Source organism: Pholis gunnellus (genome assembly GCF_910591455.1).
Source record: "Pholis gunnellus genome assembly, chromosome: 12".
Taxonomy (NCBI): domain Eukaryota; kingdom Metazoa; phylum Chordata; class Actinopteri; order Perciformes; family Pholidae; genus Pholis; species Pholis gunnellus.
Genome location: NC_136539.1, coordinates 2,449,420 through 2,455,419, shown reverse-complemented (window position 1 = coordinate 2,455,419; position 6,000 = coordinate 2,449,420).

Sequence of the window (6,000 nt, the reverse complement as noted above, 5' to 3'; positions counted from 1 at the left end):
CCCATACTCCCTGTGGTCTTAACCCAGTACATTTTTCTTTGCCACTATAACACTTCTATCTTCCATTTGTTTTTAATGCATCTAGGAATATCAGTATTTTTTGTGTTTTATTCCAAGAGTATCCTATTCAGCAGACAAAAGGTAAATTATCCACCAACAATCAGAATGACGTTATGAGCACTGTTACACCATTCGTGTCAAAGGGAAAAGTGCAGCGGTTGAGGGAAATGAGTGGGTGTACATTCTTTGTGCCAGTTACAACAGGAAAAGGAAAAGTCTAAAAAGCATTAAATAGAAGCTCAAAACGTTGCTGACCAAGAGCTAAGGGGAGGTCATCTCCTCTCAACACTCACTCTCACTCACATAAGCCTTTAATCAGAAGATCCCCCTGACTTCAATCAAACGATGACATTCCTCAACGGCCTACTCATGACGAAACTCTCAGAGCATCTGACCTCCAGTCTGTCTGGCAACCTAGGAGAGGTCATCATCCGGGTTAGGGACTGACCCTGGACTCTCACTCCCCCGAGGAAGGCCACAATGCTGGCCTTCATCACAAACATCCCCTAGGCTCTGTGCGGGTTGATCATAATTCTTGCACTTCCAGAGTTTAGCGGGGCACGCTCTGCCCTTGGGCCAGCAGCAGCAGCAGCAGGACGGGCAAAAGCTCTATTGGAGCAGTAGGTAACCCTGACTCAGACACGGGTCACGTCCCTCTGATCTCGGTAGGCACAGAGCTCGACGCAGGAAGCCTTTGATGAGAAACTGAGCCAAGCCTGGCGAGAAAGGCACAACAGCCCCAGTCAGTGAATAGCTTTATTATGATGACCCGACCTCAAAGGTCAAAGAGCAAAATGGGACACACTTCGATACTTCTTCAAATATCCTACGATACGTAGGGGATACATTTCAAACTGAATTTTGGCCCATTTCAATACAGTCTTTAAAAAAGTATGGTTCATTTCCACAAGGGAAAGGATTTGTGAAGTGTCAATAACAGCTGGTCTAATCAAACAATGAACTACTGTTCACACACCGCTGGGAACTGGTGAACTGCTAAGAAACTAAATTCTCACTTAAGTAGTAAAGAATACTTAGGGGACCTAATGGATTACTGAAATAGATGAACGAATGAAGTTACATCAAAAAGAGAAGAAAAGAAATGCGCTAAGTTTAGTACTCATTAGCCCTAATCACTGGATCGCTGACTCTGACTGGGATGTCATTTTTCAGTTGTGTAAGTTTTTTTCAAGTAGATTTAGTCTTATGCCAAAGTATTGGACAAGTTGAACATTTGACCTGATGATGGCACATGATGAAAAGTAAGGGGATCCCCAAAGCTATTACAATTCATCCTTTGGCAAACATGAATATCTGTAAACCTGCTGATGGGGCTGTTTGAAAAGACAGGGCCCCACCAAAGTTGTTAGAGTTTATCATTCAGGAACCATGAATGTCTGAACAGGATTATGTGCCAAATGCATCCAGTAGATGTCAAGAGATTTCACAGGATAAGGGAAAACTTAACAAAAAGGCAGGTGATCGCCAAAGTAATTCGGATTCATTCTCGAGGGACCTTGAAAATCCGTACCAAATTTCTTGGCAATCCATCGAATATGGGAATAACGGAAGGTCAGTGTGATCAAACCTCCAATGGCAACCTCTGGAGCTGAAATATGAAGAATGTGAAAGTGCCAAAAATCGAATGGCTACTTGAGGCTGGCTCCAAAAGGGAGTCAAACCCCATAGACCCCATGTTAAAACTTTACAGCAGAAATATGTTTACAGCCTGGTACAAAAACCCTTTTTGGTCTCTATGGCTAATATCCCTGTTCATGACGACTGAACGGGTGATTTTAAGGCTTAAAGTTATGCATATTGAACTTGACCTCTCGACATGTGTGTGTGACATAATGTGACTTGCTGTGTGATTATTCGTATGCAGGGCATGTTGCAATAATGTGCAGTTGTTGGATGATGGTCTGGTTGATTTCTGTATCCGCATCAGTTTCTAACAGGATATCATGAACTGTAACATCCTTGTTTCACTGAAACTCAAAAACCTTGAATAACTTTATTGTACAGTTCCATTCGACTCTTTTCTAACGTATTATATACAGATCTGACAGAACACTAGATGGCATTGCAGTTGTGCCTTGTACAATTTCTAATGACAAACAAATTGATTATTTGATTAATTCAACACGTTTTTGCTCCAGTTTTTTCAGCGAGTGAAATTCTGGTATTATTTTATTAAAATCTGGAGAGACTTCATTATAATTTAACACTAATTTATTACACATGCATAAGAAATGAATAGTGCAAAGTGTGTGGCGATTGGACTCATGAAGTAGGATAATAGAGGGGTGATGCTGAGGTCAGGTAAGGCACGATCCCCCTGGAGAATAGACACTGGTGGTGATGGTGGTGAAGGGAGTTGCTGCAATCCGCTGATGGATGAGGAGCATGACTGTGATGCTGACTGGAGGTGACTGGGGTGGAGGAGGGTCACATCCGATATGAGCTGAAATGACAACTGAAAGCAGAAGAGAGGACAACACTTTTTAAAGTTTGACAGCAACGATGTGATTGGCTTAAGGAAACCGTTCAGAACCTGGTTGGTTAACTGAAAGTGAACCAACTGCTGACGGAGTAAACACAGGGAGAGAGAGGCTGAGTGATTATGAATAAAAAGGAGTGTAAAGATAGTCTTCCTGAATTTCCACTTTAACTTCATTTATATAACGTGTTGGCCTTAATTAGCAGGTATTGTGTCTGCGCTCACCATACCTGGCTTGGCAGCTTAGCTTGTTGTACTAAAGGGCACTGAGGAGTCGGCTGTTCATTTTTCCCGGAAGGTCCATTCTAAACAAACCAGTTTTTCTTTAGCCAAAATTAGTAACCAAATCAATATGTTAACATGAATTATGGATGCACCTTGCTAACCAAGCTAGCGCTAGCGTTAGCTGATAACTTTAGCGTTCGTAATGCTAACGGGGCCTGTCTCCACTAAGGCCACGTCCACACTACTCTGTTTCCATTTTACAACGCATATGTTTTGCTATATTTACACTGAGCGTCCGCACTACGGCAGTGTTTTCGAGCAACGAAAACGGATACGTTTAAAAATGCTCCGGAAGACGGATACGTTTGAAAACGATGAAGCCCACACCCGCGTTCGCTACTTGATTGGTTCTTAGCAGTCATGACGTGTCCTTCCCTGATTCGTCACATGTCTATCACGTGACCGTTACCCGGAAATCATAAACAACAACATTGAATACCAATCGACTACCAGGTTAATTTAACATGGACAACTGATTACAGGCGATGCTGATCTTTTTGTCTTTACTAACAGCTGTTGTTCAGTTAAAGTCTGCATTATTACGGAGGAAGCAGCTGTTATTGGAGCGATTAGTGAACGGCGTGACCAGCGGCGTTATCAGACCTGCGGAGCGGCCGTCTGAAGTCACGGTTAGCGGCTTCAGGGAGGGTGATGGACACAAAGCGGAGGATTTTCCTGTCCTTAATTAATGCTTATTTTGTTCTGAACAACTATTGTGAATTTGTGACTGTGGCGATATGGATAGCAGTAGCTGTGCCTACGGTGTAGAATTGTGATAGAACCTGAATTGTAAGTCGCTTTGGATAAAAAGCGTCTGCTAAATGACTGTAATGTAATTCGGCAGATAGAATGTAAAAGAAACAAAAGAGTAATTGCTCTCCAGTATGACAGATAGTTAAGCCACCAGTAGAGTGAGAACAGACAACAACGAAACTGAGGAAACGAGTGTTGACCACATTTATGGACCATAATCTAGTAAACTTTTATGTGTAAGTGTTGATTTTAGAGTAAATTTGATATGTGAGAGAGAGAGAGCAAGAACCGCAGCGTTGTAACTAACGTTAAAAAAAATAAAACTTTTAAACCTAGAGGAAGATTTTAGAGAAGATTTTAAGTATCAAACACGACCCTTCATTATTAAAGACTACTTTATTTTGTCGTATTTTAACTAAACAACCAATCTACTTCCTGTTTACATCGGCACCCACGCACATGCGCAGTGTACATGAATAGTCACGTGATATTTGTTTTCAGGCGTTTTAGTCTGGACGGAGATCAATTCGAAAACGATGCTGAAACACCGTGTGGACGGATATCGTTTTCGTTTTAAAACTGTTTTAAAACGAAAAAGGAGTAGTGTGGACATGGCCTAAGGCTCGCTATTTCCCGACTCCACCCTCTTGTCTAAATACGATCACTCCTGGTTGCCAGAAAACAAAGTGGCGACAGCCAGAGCCACCCACTTTGAGCTTCACTTTGGCTCTTCAGAAACCTACAGGTGAAGTCACTGCGACTAAGTCCATGTTTTATACAGTCAATGGGTCCAACCAACATTGCCGTCCTAGAGTCATGCAGCTAGTGTAACTAAAGTGAGACAAATAAGATACATACAGTAAGGAGGCACTATTTCATGATACTGTAATACAAAGGTATTTTCAAGAACATTACTTTATTGCAGGATTGTAAACTTTAAAGCAATTTTTCCCCAGAAAAGTAATTGCTGTGTCATTGTTTCAAATCAATAACCTTTTTAGCACTATGCAGATTGTATGGTGCTGTGGGCCCATGAATATCCTATTACTTACACTTTAAAGCTATGAGCACATTACTGTGTCTGAGAATCTGTTTTAAAGCGTTGAAGCTTGCATTTGTTCCATTGTGGGTCAGCTGAGGATAGCAGTCTTTCATCCACTGACCCCCTGCCCCTCTGATGCCTGTTGTTTTGTCTGGGATACGAGGTGCGGGGTGCGAATGTCACCAACAACAGCTGACTTCGTCAGAATGCCTGATACTTAATGGGCAGCAGCCCTGCAGTGAGATGTTTGCCAACAGCTGAGCCAGTAGAAAGGGATTCCTCTGATAGAGATTGGATGCTTCCCTTCGCCCGCCTCTCGACATTTCTGAGACCTTGGTTAACAATAAGTAATGCATGATTGTGCAGCTTTAAATGGGAAGTGCATTCAAAGGAACTATTGTAATATTACATATTCATTCTAATCTTGAAGTAGTGCTGACTCGGTCGGAATATGATCACAAATAATTCAAGATAAGACTGGGTGACTGAAGGTCTTTACTACTGACATTTTTTGTGTCAAATTCTTTAAATATTAGCTGAATATTCATTTGAAGCTGCGCTTATCAATATGTTCTGTGTAATGTGGAAAGTGTTGCTCATAGTGACAAAGCACAAGAGAATTATCAACCAACTCTGCAGCCCTGTAGAGTTTTCTGTTGTTGTTCTTTTGCCTCTTTTAGCTAAGTGTCATCAAGCAGCGTTTATTGTGTGAGAAAGCTCTAAATAATCACCTCCACACTACTTACTAGCACCAAATGTTAGACAGACAATATTAGCAACTAGTAGCATACAGTAGTGGGGCATTTCTGCCCAGTCGCCAGGAAATAATGTCGGCGCTGTGCGTTTCTGCAGACCACGGATGTGTTGTATGTGGACATTATTGCATTCGGAGCACCCCGCACAGCAAGAGACGTCGCCTATGAAGCGCTATTGAAACAATTATAGCAAGTGGGTGGGATGGGAAGTGGATGGGTCTCACAATCACGGGACTCACCCAGGGGACCTCTTTTCCCTCGTGAAACCAAATGTAAATGTTGACTTTACACTCGCTATGTCACCTTGTTAACATTACGTATAAGTCAGATATGGATGGGTGTTATCTATTTACGTGATGTACAGTTGTAATATTGTTTGTTATTATTCTAACACAAACCATGACGTTAACCAAGTAGTTTTGCTTTTCAGGACAATTTCCTCCCCTCCCTACTACTCCCCGCTCCATCCCTTCATATTCTACACTTCTACATTACGCTTACACTACACTTGTTTACAGTCCTGTTATCTGTTGTTGTGCACTTTATTTTATATTCTTTTAAATTCTATTGTAAATTTTAATATGTTTCTATTTCTTGCACTGTTG